This window comes from Peromyscus eremicus, chromosome 9 (assembly GCF_949786415.1).
Source record: "Peromyscus eremicus chromosome 9, PerEre_H2_v1, whole genome shotgun sequence".
In the NCBI taxonomy this organism is placed as follows: Eukaryota; Metazoa; Chordata; class Mammalia; order Rodentia; family Cricetidae; genus Peromyscus; species Peromyscus eremicus.
The window spans coordinates 109,630,057-109,646,626 of NC_081425.1; the positions used below are offsets into that span (position 1 = coordinate 109,630,057).

The 16,570-nt window shown below is 40.6% G+C and overlaps 1 protein-coding gene across 2 annotated transcripts in view; it reads left to right on the plus strand.

The window, feature by feature from the left end:
- Nucleotides 1-16,570, plus strand: part of Fhit (fragile histidine triad diadenosine triphosphatase) — a 1,519,797-nt gene that overhangs the window by 592,320 nt on the left and 910,907 nt on the right. The window lies entirely within an intron of this gene.

Sequence of the window (16,570 nt, forward strand, 5' to 3'; positions counted from 1 at the left end):
ATGTGGCTGTACGTAGCTCACAAAAATAGAAATACTACTGTAGTGGATATTTGTTCCACCTATGGCCTTAGGGTACCAGCCTGGCTGGCTCAGTCAGTAGAGCATGGGATCCTTAATCCTAGAGTCATTGGTTCATGCCCCACATTGGGCACCAGATAATGCAGAACATACATGGATTACTGATAAAGGAACTATTTATTAAAGGATTATAATTGGGGAACAACTCACTAATGCAGGATATGGAACATTCAGTCGCAGAGTCTTGGAAGGCTGAGAACTGGTCCCATGCTGCTTCACACTGCCTGACTCGGTCTCCACCCTCCAGGAGCTCAGGAGAGAGAAGGGGCTTGTGTACATGCTCCCCAGATTTCAAACAAGCCAAGAGGCCACGCCCTAGGGGCTAGTACCCCAAGGCCACAGGTGGAATGAGTACCCACTACATACTGCTCTTTTCCTCTTAGGAAAGCTTTACCAGCCCTGCTTCTCAACAGATATTTCTGTTGAGGCTTCTTTTCCATGGAAAGACAGCTGTATGGGCCTGGCAATGCGCAGCCTAGGTTTCTAATCCCAGATCATTCATTCTCTCTTAGGCAAGTGGTTTCACTCTTCGGAATTTTTGTCTCATCTGTTCAAAGAAAATACTGAGTCGGGCAGCAACCAGTTTCCCATAGTGCCAGAAGCTTCTAGGCTTGTGGGGGACAGGACAGACAACAGACATGCAAAAGAGTCAAGATGGTTTTAAGTTACTGTAAAATCACCGAGAAGATGAATGGAGCTCTATAGCAGTTACAGGACATGGAAGTTAGTCGAGGGGGTTGTGTGGAGGAAAGCAGCTTATAAAACAGAAGTCAGCTGGTCCAATGCTGAGTGCTTAGTGAAGGGAGACACAAGTTGTTTGGTGGCTTTCACAAGTTTACAGGCCAACTTTTATAGGGATTTGCTATGAGTTATCCTTGGCCTTTATATGTTTCTAGTGAAGTGGGAAAAACATGGTCATTCCAAACTTTAAAAACCTGGGGTGATCTTGTTTTTTTTTTTTAAATGAATTCCAATTATTAGGGTGAATTAAAAACAGCATGTGCATAATTCTACATCTGACTCCAATAATTAGTCCTGCCTACTGCCGGTTGGTTTGCATTTCTGAGCTCTGCCACAGTATCTCCACATCGATGTGCTCTTGGGGGTGTTCCCTAGAAACACTGTTCAGTTAAAGCCCTTTACACAGAAGAGTCCATAAGTCATCAAGTTAAAATGAGGGCCACTGACTTCTAAATCCATGTCAAAGCCAGTGTTTCTGTATAGTGTTTAGACTAACGAAACAGAATGCTTCTTGGGCTTTGGACACAGAGGAGTGTTCTGAATTCCCTGAACTCCTTTCCATTTGTCACAGAGAACCTTCCTTGAACTGCTCATCTGCAGCTGGCCACATAACACTGCATCACGGGGGAGAAAAGGACAGCACCGTTACCCAGGATGAGGGAAAAGGCTGACTTGTATTGATTTCCTTCTTCAGACAGGGGGATGCTTTTACACTCTGTAATGGACGTTTGTCTGTGTGCGAGGGAGAGCCAGCATCAGCCGGGATTGTCCTTTGATGTGCTCCAGAAACAGAGCAGAAGTTATTAGAGAGTGCATTGCAGGAGGCTGAGGGAAGTGCCCAGCAGCCTCCTGCTTTGCCCCTGGCCTGTTTATGTAAGAGTGAGTTTCCTTCTTTTCCTGGTTAATTGTGGTAACTCTTTAAAAATATCATTAATGTGTGTATAATGTTGGGACACATGGGTAACTACTTCAGTTAAAGAGAGCAAGTGAGTTGAGCCTTTAAGAGAATTAAATCATAGAGAGGGCCAGTGAAGTTGGCTTCTGTCCATTGTACAGATAAAGAAAATGAGGCTCACAGAGGTCAGAGTGGTCAAGGTTATGTGCCAATTGAGTGCTCAGGTGGGAACAGGCAACTGGTTCCTATTATTCAAAGCCCACTGGTTTCTGCTCTGTGCAGACTCCTCTGTGTCCACAGAGAGAAAAGGTTAAAATTGTTTAAAACCTGGAAACTGATGAAATAAGAAAAATCATATGCTGTGAGCCTGTGCGCTCCCCAGTTCTCCACTGAACCAGAAATTGTCGGGGCACCCCTGTGGGTCTGAAACCTTCCCTGGCAGCTGGGCTTGGTGCCTGCAAAGGCGAGCTGTGAGTCCCGGTGAAATCACGCAGATGGAAAGCAGGCACCGTGGGCTGTGGACTCATGCCTTCTCCTCACTCGCCCAAATTAAGCTGCCTAATGCTGTTCCTGGGGAGGCTGGAGGTTTGTCTGGGGTCAGCAAGCATTTCCTAACAACTCTCTCAAGCAAAGCAAGCATACCCTTCCTTTCCTCCAGTGACACTGTCACTGCAGAACAGCCTAAACGAGCTTTCTAAATTTGGATCGCTTTGCTTGCTATCTGCTTAAATTAATCCAAAGGACAGCATACATACAATGCCATTTTTTAACAACTCTATTTTGACCCTTTATTTTATAGATACTAAGGGAAGCACAATTCTAAGTGTGTGAAGATTACATTTTATATTTAAATGAAATTATCCCCTTTTTGGTTTGTTGTTATTGTTTTGTATTTTTAAAGACAATGTCTCCCTATGTAGCCCTGGATGGCCTGGAACTCACAAAAGAGTCACCGGCTTCTGCCTTGACCTGCTGGGATTAAAGGCTCTGAGTCCCCACGCCTGGCCACCTTGTAGTCTTAACATTACTGCTTTTGTGTGCTGCTTGAGATTGATGGACTGCATTCGTGCTAACACGCGTACATGCCTCAGCATTAGCTGGCTATGATAACCTTTTATTATGACTCTTAGGCAGGTGAAAAAGTTGAATCTCAGAAAGTTAAAAGGATTTTCTGAAGATTATACAGCTAGGTCATGGTGCAAGATGTGGAATGAGGTGCCACACTTTTGACATGACCTTCCTCACCACCACACCACCGCCTCCTGGTTCAGACTTGTAAGTTCCCAAGGATAACTGCATCCTTCTTCCTGTTTAATTCGGTTGTTTTAGAGGTCTTCTTTTTCTCTTTATTAGAAGCTGACTTCCTTCAGGCTTGTCTTGATCAACACTTGCGTTTCCCATGGTGGGAAACCAACATGGAAAGAAGTATGCTGTAGGGACTGTTGCGTCTTCCTCAGCCTACCTCTCCCCTTTCCCTCCTCTCTCCTTTTCTGCTAAGCTCCATCTCCCAGGGACGCAGTGTCTGTTTTCAATCCGTGGCTAAGGACCCTATGCTCCCATACCAACTCGTGTTCTGCAGGTGAGAACATGGTGAGGGGAACAAACCTATGCTCAGAAGAAAGAAAACTGTTGATTTCACATTGAGCTGCAGTAGAAAATGCATTGATATTAAGACTTGTTTAGGGAACTGGAAAGATGGCTCAGTGGTAAAGATCACCTGTTGCTCTTGCTGAGGACCCACGTTCAGTTTCCAGCATCCACAGGCATCCCTAACTCCAGTTCCAGGGAATCTGATGCCCTCTTCTCACCTCTGGGCACCAGGCCTGAGTGTGGTGCACAGACACAAATGCAGGCAAAACACTGAACACATAAACGAAATAAACCTAAAGAAATGTAAAGATTTATTTACCAGTTAACTAAACAGATAAAGACACAAACCAGTGTGTCCTACAGATGGTTTTAAGGACAAGACATAACTGATAGCTTGTTCTAGAAGTATTGTAGTTTAAGAAGTTCTTTTGAGTAATTGGAGAGTTTTGAGCTCATTTGTATGTGATCTGCTGCCTTAGTCACTGTTCTTTTGCTGTGAAAAGACACCATGACCATGGCGACTCTTAGGAAAGAAATCATTTAATAGGGGCCCACTTTCAGTTTCAGAGGTGCAGCCCAGTATCATGGCAGGGAGCATGGTATCACATGGGCAGGCACCGGAACAGTGCTACATCCTGATCTACAGACAAAGACTGCCCCTGGCCTGAGCTTTTGAAACAGCAAAGTCCACCCCCAGTGACACACTTCCTTCAACAAGGCCACATCTCCAAATCCTTCTAATCCTGGCAAACAGTGCCACTCCCTAGTGACTAAGTATCCAGGTATATGAGCCCATGCGGGCCATTCTCATTCAGATCACCACATTTGCTTTTATTTCTGAAGCAATCCCAGCAGGACTAAATTGTGCTCTGTAACTTTGTGACTTCTTAGTGGTTCTGTGTGAACTATGTCTTCAACCTGGAGGCATCACCGCCATATTCAGGCCTTGTGGATCATCTGCTTGCTACTACAGAAACAAGGAATGGTGACTTCGGTCATTGGCCCAGGTAAACTGTGATGTTGAGGTGGTTGTTTCACTTAATGTTGCTGAGAAGTACAGTTGTGAAAAACAAAATATGCTCACTCAAAGTGTTTCCTGTGGAAACTGTGGTCCTTTCCTCCTCTCTCTCCTGTTGTAACTGTGAGGTAAGATGTCCTTGCAGATACTAGAAATATCATTCTGGCACACAGTTGCTTTTTGACCAGAAACCACTCTAAAGGGAATTCACCATGGCTGGAGAGATGTCTCAACAGTTAAGAGCACTGACTGCTCTTGTAGAGGATCCAGTAAAGTTCCCAGCACATAATGGCAGCTCACAATCTATAACTCTAGATCCAGGAGACCTGAAGCCTTCTTTGGGCCTCTGAAGGCACTGGGCACACATATAGTACACATATATAGACACAGGCAAACACTCATATACAAAAAAGATAAATCTTAGCAAGGAACTGGCCATTTAAGTAATAGCCAATCTGAAGTAGTTTGTGGCCATCTTCATGATTCTGTCCTCCCATTGAAAGTTAATGGTTCTCTGATGCTGGCAAACAGCCCTGCTTTCTCAAACTCTCCCCAGACAAAAGCAACACATTCTGTTTGATATTAAAGATTGTAACCAAAATAATTTTTATTTTAAAATTTCAGTGCATCGTGTCCCATTTATCCATCCCCGAGTCCCACTGAAAGATGCTGGTAATCTGCCCAGCTCTGGGTAGCTGTTTGGTACAAATGATTACAAGTAACAGCTAATTCGTCTCTATGCTTTGTCTCAGGAGAAATTGTGTTTTTCAGTACCCAAAGTTATTTATTATTTGCTATGAACATGAGGAGAGTCAAGCTTTAAAATGGCTTAGGACTGTTCTGGAAGAAAAGAGCCCTCTCCTCTGAAGTCATTATCTTCCATCATTACCTGGGGTATATCTCGAGACACATGTACATGGTAGCATATGGTGGTGGTGGGAGAGTGGGGCCCTGTGAAACTGCAAACAATTGGACGGATTTCTTGGAGACTCTGAATTCCACAGTGCCCCCAGGAGATGAAAGCAGGGTATTGTTTATGAACCACCTCATACACTAAAGTTCCTGCTTCTCTAAGGGTTAATTGATTTATTTTTCTTCATTGAGGGAGTGGGCTAGATCAGGTTGATGACAGGCTGATGGATGGACAGGTCCCGCAGGCAGTGGCACTCTGTCTGCCTCCCTCTGTGTTTCCGCTTAGACCCCACAAGTGTAAGTCAGAGTGACGTCAATGAAGCCATGGACAAGCTTTAGGAAGTCAGGCCCCTGTTTCTAGGCTCTCAGGGAAATGTTTTCTTTATTTGATTCTGGTGGTTTCAGCCGTATCTTCTAATACAGTTTCATACAAATGTAATCTGGCTATCCACTCTAGTACAACCCAAATGAAAATGATATTCTATCTGTTCACAGCTGTAAATCCCTCCTCAAATTAAAGCCCAGAGAACTAATCTTCTGGAAGAAGAGGGTGCCTCCATCACCTCCGAGAACAGCAGTGAGCATCTAATGACATGTCACAGACTTACGTCTTTTGTTCCCTAAGAAATAAAAGTCTTCCAAGTTCTCTGCCTTTTCTTTGAAACTTAGCGCAGGCTTTACTTGGACAGGTGTCACAAAGCTAATGCCAAAAGACCAAAAACAAACAAACAAACAAAAATCCCCCCATCCTTCCTTCCTTCTTATTTTTCCAAAAATGACCCAGGGAAGAAGTAAAGGTAAATGTGACAGTCATGGAATCCCAACAAGGGCTTGGCACAATAGTGCTGAATCAAGTAGACTCCTCCACACTTAACCACTGAATTAATTGCTCTGGGTAAGGTAGAGTGAAGCCATTCTAAGGATGAAGTGGGTCAGTCTTGGTGAGAGGGAGGTGAGAGTTGTGATGAGCTGGGGCTTCCAAGAAAAGTTGGACAGCAAGTGAGAATAATGCGGGGGCACGGGGTGGAGGTGAAAGGCAGAGTCTGGAGACAAGCCTGGCTTGCAGCTAGGTAAGTAGATAGACATCTCTGCTGGGACCCATGTAAGAGAGTTGCTGGGACAAGTGTCTCTTATGTCCAGTCCTCAGTCCCCAGAAATGCTTGCTGTGATGGTCCAGGGCTATGTTTCTACTATCCTGTGGAATCTAGTCATAAATGAAATACAAATTAATCAACTTTGAGAGTCTAGCTCACTCCAGACAGTGTAGTCACCACCAAGAAAATAATGACAGCAAATGCTAAGAAGGGCATGTGGGAAGAGGAAAAGTCAACCACTGTGAAGTTGCTTGGGATATAGTTTAGTGCAGCCACTATAGAAATCAATATATAGGCTTCTCAGAAAATAAATTGAAGATAGAACTATTATATGACTTGCCTATACCACTCCTGGGTATATGCCCAAAGGACTTTACATCCTACTATAGAGAAATGTACATATTCGTTGCTGCTCTTTTCACAATAGCCAGGAAATTTAATTAGCATAGCTCTCCACCAACAGGGGACTAGATAAGGAAGTGTAGGACATGTATACAATGGGATTTTATTCAGTTGCAAAGAAAGATGAAATTAAAAATTTGTAAAGCAAAGGATGGAACTAGAAAGCATTGTATTAAACAGATCCCAGTTCCTGTATCTGCATGAATGCGAATATGGGTAACGGTCAGAAAACTGGAAAAAAACGCATGAGACTGGAAAGGAGAGCTATGAGGAAGACAATAGAACAAGATGGAAGGAGGTATGCCAGAGGCAAAATGGCACAGAGGAATAGGGAGGGGCAGGAAGGTAAGGATGCCGGTCAACCAAAGGAAATATGTACGAAAGCCCCAATATGAAAATCTGTTACTTTATGAGCTAATTTATAAATTAAGAACAGATTATAAGTATTTTATCAGTTTGGTCATAGATTACATTCACCCCAACTCTTCTCCCTAACCTTCCCTGGTGCACCCTGCCTCCCTACCCTCCAATTTCATGTCCTCTTTATTATTTCAATGATTCGTCCACTCCAAATTGTGCTGTCCTGCACTACTTGGGTGTGGGGCTGTCCATTGGAGGAGAGTCAGATACCAGGACCCACACCCTCAGGAAAACTGATTCTCCCACCCTAGAAGCCATCAATAGTCCATAGCTCCTCAGACAGGAGTGGGAGCTCATGACCCCTTTCCTAATCCATGCTAAAATGCTGAGTGGCTTGATTTTGTGAGGGGCTGATGCAGGCAACCACAGCTGCTGTGTGTTCGTGAGTGTGTGGTCCTGTTGTGTCTAAAAGACACTGTTTCACTCTGGCTCTCTCTGTCCTCTAGCTCTTACAACCTTTCCTCTCCCTCTCCGAAATAGTTCCTGAGCTTTGGGGAGAGGCGGTAATACAGAGGTCCCATTTGTGGCTGAGCATTCCACTGACACTAATAAGAAAATACTTTAAAATAATAATAGACTTTTCTTTGAATTTACTTCAGTTCTGCTATACTACTAGATATGGCTTTAGTGATTCATTAGAACTCCACTGCAATGATAAGAAGCCACCTTTAAGCCTCAGAGATTTAAAGAGTTTACTGGGGCTAGAGATGTAGAACATATAAAAATTGTTGGTTATTTTTATTTTTTTCTTTTGAGATCTGTCTGTTCAGATCTCAGGCACATTTGCTGATGAGAAGTTTGGGGAAATTGTTGCATATGTTGAATATTTGCAGATCTTTGTATGCTGTAGATATTAATCTATCATCTACAGTATAGCTGACAATGATTTTTCTCTGATTGTGTAGGTTGTCTGTCATCCTGTTTATAGTTTCTGTTGCTAGGAAGACAAACCACAGTCAATGTTATACTAAAGGAGGAAAAGCTGAAACCATTTCTTCTAAATCTGACACTAGACAGTGTGCTCACTCCCTACATGATTATTCAATACAGTGCTTAGAGTCTTTATAAGAGCAACAAGACAAGAGAAAGATCTAAAAGTGAAAAAAAATGAAGGTATTAAATTATTCCTATTTGGAGAAGACATTCTATACTTAATGGATTCCATGGATACCATCACAAACACTTCTGAATCTATAAACACTTTTGTTAAAGTAGCAGGATACAAAATCAACATATAAAAATCAGTAACTTTAATACATACCACCAACCAACTGTGGGAAAGAAATCAGGAAAAATATCTCACTCTTTTGAAAAGCCTATACACTGATTTCTATAGTGGCTGTACTATATTATATTCCAATCAACCAAGGACTGAGAAAAATGCCTGGAAAAAGTTGTATCTTTAATGAGCATGTCACTATTCCCTAAACACTACAATATAATGTCTGCTTGCACAGTACTCACAGTGTATCAGGTATCAAAACAAGAATATTCTTTTAAGTATATGGTGGGATATGTGTAAGTCATAGAAAATCCTACATGGTTTTGTGTAAGGGACTTGAGAATCTGCAGAATTTAGTGTACAGACTGAGTCCTGAGACCAACTCCCCATGGCTACTGAAGGACAACAGTTGACTGTAAATGGTAATTAAGATCCATTTTTTAAATAACCGGTGAATCAAAGAAAAAAACAATCAGGAAAATGAGGACCAATGATGAACTAAAATGAAACTAAGTCATTGAAAACACATGGAATGCATAACCAATAGTACTTAGAAGGAAATTCCTAAGTCAGAGCACCTTTAATTAGGTAGAACATCTCAATTCAATTTATCCACTCACCTTAAGAAACTACAAAAATAAGTAAATAAGCAAATAAATAAAATAAGCCTAAGGGAAAAGCAGAAAATCACACACATTAGTGCAGAAATTAATGGAAAATATACTTTGAAGAGCTAAGGAGAGAATGATACTGTCAAGAGAATCAGGGGTTCTCCGAAAAGATCAACACCATTGATAGAACTTTGCCAAGACTGACCGACCTGAAACCTAGAAGACTAAAATTAGTGAGGTCAGAAGTGAGAGAAGGAGTGTTAATTTAGTGCTTCTACATCACAGGAAGAGAAAGACCTATAGTGGTACAAGAAGAATCACAAGATGACCAACTAGATAACTGAAGAGAAGCAGACAAATTCCTGTACAGAACACAAAGCACCAAGGCAAACCTGGATGTATACATGAGAGACAGGCAGAGAGGTCAAAGGGAGAGGTCCTTACCTGTCACACACAAGGTCTTGGCCTCCATACCAACAACACACTGTGTGTGTGTGTGTGTGTGTGTGTGTGTGTGTGTGTGTGTGTGTGCTAGCATGTTTATATGTATATCTAGTAGAAGAGTTTCTTAAAAATAAGGATAGTGAATATGCAATTTGTATAATAAAAAATGCATGCAAATAAGAGTCTAGGTCCAGATGGTTTTACTGGTTCTTTGAAATTCTATGAAACATTTAAATTCTTTGGACATTGTTCCCAAAATACTCAATAGATTGTAAAATAGTATGAGATACCAAAACATAACAGATATCTCACAATAAACTGTGGACCAATGTTTTCTATGAATATAGACATAAAAATCTTCACAAGATGGCAAGAAAACACTTTCCAGTAACCTATCGAATGAATCAGGTAATGTCCAACTGGCATTTATTAGAAGGCAAGATTTGCTTAACACCTGAAAGTAAGTATAATGCAACATATCAATAGGGTAAATGCTGAAAACCACATGGTAATTTCAGTGAATGAAGGGGAATTTTTAAAAAGAAACTCAGCACCTCTTCATGATAAAAAGAATTCCTTAGACAGGCGGTGGTGGTGCATGCCTTTAAACCCGCTCTTGGGAGGCAGAGGCATGCAGATCTCTGTGAGTTTGAGGCCCGCCTGGTCTACATAAGCAATGAGGACAGCCATGGTGGGTGGTTACACAGGAAACCCTGTCTCAAGAAACTAAAACACAAACAAACAAAATCCTTAGAATAGGGTAACAGGATTTTTCTAAATGATAAAAGGTTTTATCTATATATATCTATATATCCCTGGTTAACACTCCGCTTAATAATTAAAAACAAGTTCCCCCTAAGATAAGGAATGAAGCAAGGATAGATACTCTCCTGATTTCCTTTCCAGACTGTTCTAATAGTTGTAACCAGGGCAACTGGGCAAGAAAGTTGCATTAAAGGCATCCATAAAGTTAGTAAATACAGGCATGCAGTTAATAATGTTTTGTAGCATAGTAGCTAGCTATGGTTGGAATATTCCTAACACACACACACACACACACACACACACACACACACACACACACACACACGGGCACGAGTACATGTGCACACATGTAAAAATTTGAGGTGAATGACACACCAATAACCCTCACTAATTACAAATCATATACAAGTGTTAAAATATATTACTTTAACACATAAAAATGAATAACTTTAGAATATTTAAAATAAACTATTAAATACAGCAACCAAATAAGCATCCATGTTCCCAAAAAGAAAAAGTATCTATTTTACAAATGACATAATCATTCCTATGCGTTTGAGTCTGTGTGCATGCATATGTGTATACATGTAGTTGGCTATACTTGCAATTAATAATCCAAAAATGAAATTAGGAAAATGATTCCCTTTAGGAGAACATCAAAGAAAATAAAGAGCTCAGAAATAAATTTGATGAAAAAAATGAAAAAGTGAAACCTTATTAGTAAAAGTTCTGAAACTAATTTAAGACTAAATGACAAGATGGTTTATGTCCATGGATTGTTAAGTCTTAGTATAGCTGTTGATGTTGTAAAGTGACATGCAGATATAATACAATGTCTGTCATAAACTTCTTGTCACTAATTACAGTACAACTTTAAATTGTATGACAATTCAAGTGTCCCACAAAATAGTCAAATCTATCTTGAAAACAGAACACAAAGTTGGAGGCTTACCTGTTTTCAAACAAAATAAACCTCCACAGTCATCAAGTGTGTGGTACTCACATAAGATGAACGAAACATGTAGATCTATGGTATAAAGCAGAGAACTGGAAATACATTCTCACATTTTCTGTCAACTAATTTCTTCCAGTGATGCGAAAGTAGACCAGTGGGAAAGAATAATCTTTTGAACAAATGATTGAACTGGATATCCACTTGGGAAAAGGATGAATGGGTCCCTATTGACTCTTATAAAAAATGTGTCCCAAAATGGATAAAAGACTTATAACATAAACCATAAAATTCATGGATGGAAACAGAAGCATAATTAGTGACCTTAGATGAGCTACTTGTATTTTAGACGTAGTGCCAAATGTAAAATCAAGGAATGGCAAAAGATGAAAATAGGTTTATGCTTCACTGGGTACCACCTAGTTGCTGAATACAACATAAAGAATATAAGAGAAAATATTTGTAAGTCATTTATCTGATAAGAGACCTGTATCTAAAATGTACATGGAACTTTATAATTCAATAATGAAAATTCAATTGACACAATTAAGATGGGCAGAAGATCTTAATAGACATTTATATAACAAAGTATAAAACAAGCAATAAACCTTATGAAAAGCTGCAAATCGAAATGACAATGAAGTAGTGTGTCACTGGGGTATGAGAAATGACGAGGAAGCCGTAGAGACGTTGGATACTCATGCACTGCTGCTGGGGATACAAAATGCTGCAGCCACTTTGCAAAAACAATCTAGTGTTTTCTCAAAACAGTGAATATATAGTCACCATATGATTCAACTCATAGATACATCCTCAGGAGAAATGAAAACACATATCCAAACAAAAACATTTACTTGAGTATTCCCTGTGAAGTTATTCATCCCTACTAAAGTGAAAACAACCCAAATGTCCATCAAGCAATGAATGGGTAAATAAAACGTGTCCTCTTCTCACAACTACTATCTGGCAGTAAAAATAGAGTATTGATACAGGCTACTGTGCTACCGGACCTGAAAACCAGCTGTAGGATAGCCAGTCACGGGAACTCTTGGATGATGGAGAAGTTAATAATGTCTGTACCTGGAATGCTTGACATGATTAATATTGCTAGAGAATGCTCTTAATGATCTGCACTGTGTGTTCTTATTGTTTCTTTTGTTCCATTTTTTTTCTCTCCTTGGAAGACACTGTTCCCATTCTCCCCAAGTATCTTTACTTTGTGCATCACTGACCAATAATTCCCTCTTCCCCTTCCTGCTGTTGCCTGCTGTTGTTAGGATTTCAAGGTAGCTCCAGAACCTGGACCCCTGTCCAACTCCATTCAAGTTCACAGCAGCTGTGGGGATTTTTCTCCACTTCATATCCAGCTTGTCTGTCTTCAGCCCCAGTTCTCCAAATATATGTCCATCACTGTATAAATCAGTGGTTCTCAACCTTCCTAGTGCTATGACCCTTTAATACAGTTCCTTGTGGTGTTGTGACCCCTAGCCATAAAATTATTTTGTTGCTACTTCACAAATGTAACTTTGCTGCTGTTATGAATTGTAAGGTAATACCCGATATGCAGGATATCTGGTATTGAACCCCTGTGAAAGGGTCGTTTGACTCCCTAAGGGGTCTCAACCCACAAACTTGTGTTCCTCAGATGGGGCTATGTTGTTGATTGTTTTTTTGGCTTGTTAGCTCTTTTGGGTTTTTTAGGGGGCCCACCATCCGGCTCCCAAATAGATCACATATGGAGGCTTATTCTTAATTATAAATGCCTGGCCTTAGCTTGGCCTATTTCTTCCCAGCTTTTCTTAACTTAAATTATCCCATCTACCTTTGCCTCTGGGCTTTTTTCTTTTCTTACTTCCATATCTCTTACTTTCACTCTTACTCCATGGCTGTCTGTGTAATTGGGTGGCTGGCCTCTGGCATCCACCTCCTTCTCTTACTCCTTGATCTTATTCTTCTCCTATTTATTCTATCTGCCTGTCAGCCCTGCCTATCCTTTCTCCTGCTTCAATATTGGCCATTCAGCTCTTTATTGGACCATCAGGTGTTTTAGACAGGCAAAGTAACACAGCTTCACAGAGTTATACAAATGCAACATAAAAGAGTGCAGCACATCTTTTCATCATTAAAACAAACATTCCACAGCATAAACAAATATAACACATCTTAAAATAATATTCCAGAACAGGGCTAAACTTTGACAAACAGATGTTATGGGATTGTGTAACAAAATAAGAGGTTATTTGTTGCTCATGCAGTAAGTTGTGAATGTTGTATATCAGGGAGCTCCAATAAAGACAGGCTTTATGGGAGAAAAAGGTGTCTTTGTTTGCACGTGCTCTAGACTAAAGATACCTGACTCTCCTCAGCTTCTCTCAGCCAAGGGTGGGACCACTCTGAATCATCTGAATGTTGGATCCTTGCCTGGTTGGCCAAAGCTGCTGGGGACAAAGCTCTCTGGGAGCAAGGAGTTCAGAATGTGGCAAAGGCCAGAACTGCTTCTACAGCCCTGAGGTCTTGAAATAACATGATTTTCAACCCCTGATTCATGCAGACTTCTTTTCCTAGTGAACAATTACCATGTACAGCGCACATGCCTCCCCTAGGACCAAAACAAACAACAAAACAATAGAAATTAAGAGCTGGGGAGCCACACATTCTCAGCAAGAGTGCTTTTCATTGTGAGTCTCCAGCCAGCCTAATGCAAACCAAATTGATTTGCATTGCTTACTAACTTACTTCCCAATCCATTCAAAGGTCTCCTTTTTTCTTTGTCTTGTGATGATTTTGTTGTATTCCTTATAGATGAAATTCACTCAGCTACTGGGTTTACTGTATATTCTGCCTCTTTCTCTCCTTCATTGTGTGTCTGTCCTTCCCACCCAATGCTGATGTTTCCCGAGCAGTTAAATACCAGATTAAACTAAAACCTCCTTTACATTTCTTTAAAAAGAAAAAAAGAAAGAAAGAAACAAACAAAAACCTCCATGGCGAGGCAGTTGTGCTTTAAGGACAGGGACAGGTAAAGACATGATAGAGTGTTACCAGTATAATTCTGTTCTTTTTGGTCACAGGTGACCATTTCAGCCAGTTTAGAACTATGAGGAAAGGTCCAGTTAGGTACTTGTCAGTTGAGACAACATGATGCTACACTGGGTGTTCAGTCTTGACTCCATGGCCACAGCCTAAAGTGTTTTGTTGCTGTTATTGTCATTTGCTGGTTTTTTATGCAGGATCTCATGTGGCTAAGATAGGTCTTGAATTCACCATGCAGTCAAAGAGGATTTTAACTTCTGATCCTCCTGTCTCCACCTCTTAAACGTTAGAATTACAGACATGTGCCACCACACACAGTTATATACAGTTCTGAGGATTCAGGTCTTTGTATATCCTAAGCAAGCATCCCCATCTCATGTTCATATTTTGTAACCTTTCTGAGTCTGCATTCTTGTTTCTGAAATAGCGATATCAGTGCTTAATAACTCATAGCCACAAGAGCCAACACCATTCATAACACCTCAAAGGTCCTCCCCAACAGCTATAGGGACTATCATTATTCCAGCAGCACTGTGGATACATAGTCAAAGGGTTGAGTTTCCCCAGAATCTATGTGTTAAACCTGGCTCAGCTGTTGTAATGCTCTCATCTCTTTTCTTTTCTTTCTGCTTTTTCTTTTTTTAATGCCCAGCCTTAGCTTGGCTTGTTTCTAGACAGCTTTTCTTTTCCTTTTTATTTAAAAGTTATTTTTCACTTTACATACCAACCACAGTTCTTCCTATCTCCCCTCTTGCTGCTGCCCCCACCTCCCATTCACCCCCCTACACCCTGTCCACTCCCCCCTACCTCCACCCCCATACAATCCTCAGACAGGGTAAAGCCTCTGGTAAAGCAGCAATTAACAAGGCAATTCCATGTAGTTTATCTGATAGTCAAAAGGGATTTATTTTGGGGCAATTACAACCATCAAAGGGGTCTGTTACAGAATCCAGGAGAGGTGAGGTGCAGTCCAACGTGGTTCTCTAGTTGGTCTGCAGTCCAGCATCCAGCATCCAGGATCACTAGGTAGCTAAGTGCGCAAGCACTTTCGCATCTCCAGTCTTAAGGGGTCCCCATCTTGGCCATGCCCTGGACAGGGGCAGGTACCTTGCAGTTACCTGCTGCCTACCAGGGGTAGTACTTCAGGGGTGAAGCACAGACTATTCTTACATCTTCCCCTTTTGTCTAAGGAAGAAATTTCTAACCTAACATAAAACTATATACAATGGGAATAATTATCAAGGAGAAATAAAGGGTAATGACATAAACAAATGGAACTACAAACAACAAGAGCAACATCAAACAAGAGACACATACTAAAATCCAGAGAAGTCTGGAGCATAGGTAAATGGCACATTACAGAGATCATTCCAAAAGGTGTCCTATCCTGAATCTAATACTTAATATGTTCTAGCTAAGATACAAGAAGACTGTAACTATAACTGTTAGTCTTTAATCCCATCAAAGACCTGAGAAGGAATATAATAATACCTGAGAAATGGGAGAAGGACAGAAGCAACTTTTGGGAGTCTTATGAGAGTAGACAGAGACAGCTGACAGCCTGGACAGTCACCTAAAGTTTCTCAGCATCATTGGTGCATACAAATTGGCTACAGGCCTACAGTTTTGACAGATCATTTTCAGAAGCAGGTATTTTGAAAGACTATCTTACCTTGTCTTGGCAGAGTTTAGTAGTTGCTTTTCCTTGTGTACTGCTCATTCAGATGGGACAGTATTTGAGGCAAGGGCAGTTCTTTGCCCAGGAGGCCATTTTGTGCCAAGAAGAAGACAAACTTTCAAACGGAAATGTCTTAGAAGCCCAACATTCTCTCAGGATCAAATTGGTGCTATCAGGAGCAATCACATCTCATGTTAACAGGATTCTAAGTCATTTAAATGCCATATTCTCTAGGTTTATGAAGTGCTTGAAGACTACCGTCCACCTGACCTGTATATCTGTAAATCTGGGCAGCTTAACTAACATAATGATAGAGATAACAAGCATAGGTGACTATAAATCTGTAAGTCTTATCAACCTAAATAACCTAAGGACTAAGGCTTCACATAAACAAGGTAAACAGTCTGTAAGCAAATGTACAGTAAAAGGACAATTACCTCAAAATTGTGACAATACACAAAATTGCTAAAGCAGAGGTAGGAATGTATAGTGCAATATACAATATGACAATAATCCTAAATATGTATCAACATACAAAATATCCTAAACAGAGGTAGAGCATACATGCAGTATGACATATATAAGTTTACATTTGTATCAATATACAAACATTCCAAATAAGAGTAGAAATATATGTACATTACAACAAATATAGTTCTGTATTTGTATCAATATACAAATTATCTTAAATAAGAATTTTAAAATAGTTTACATT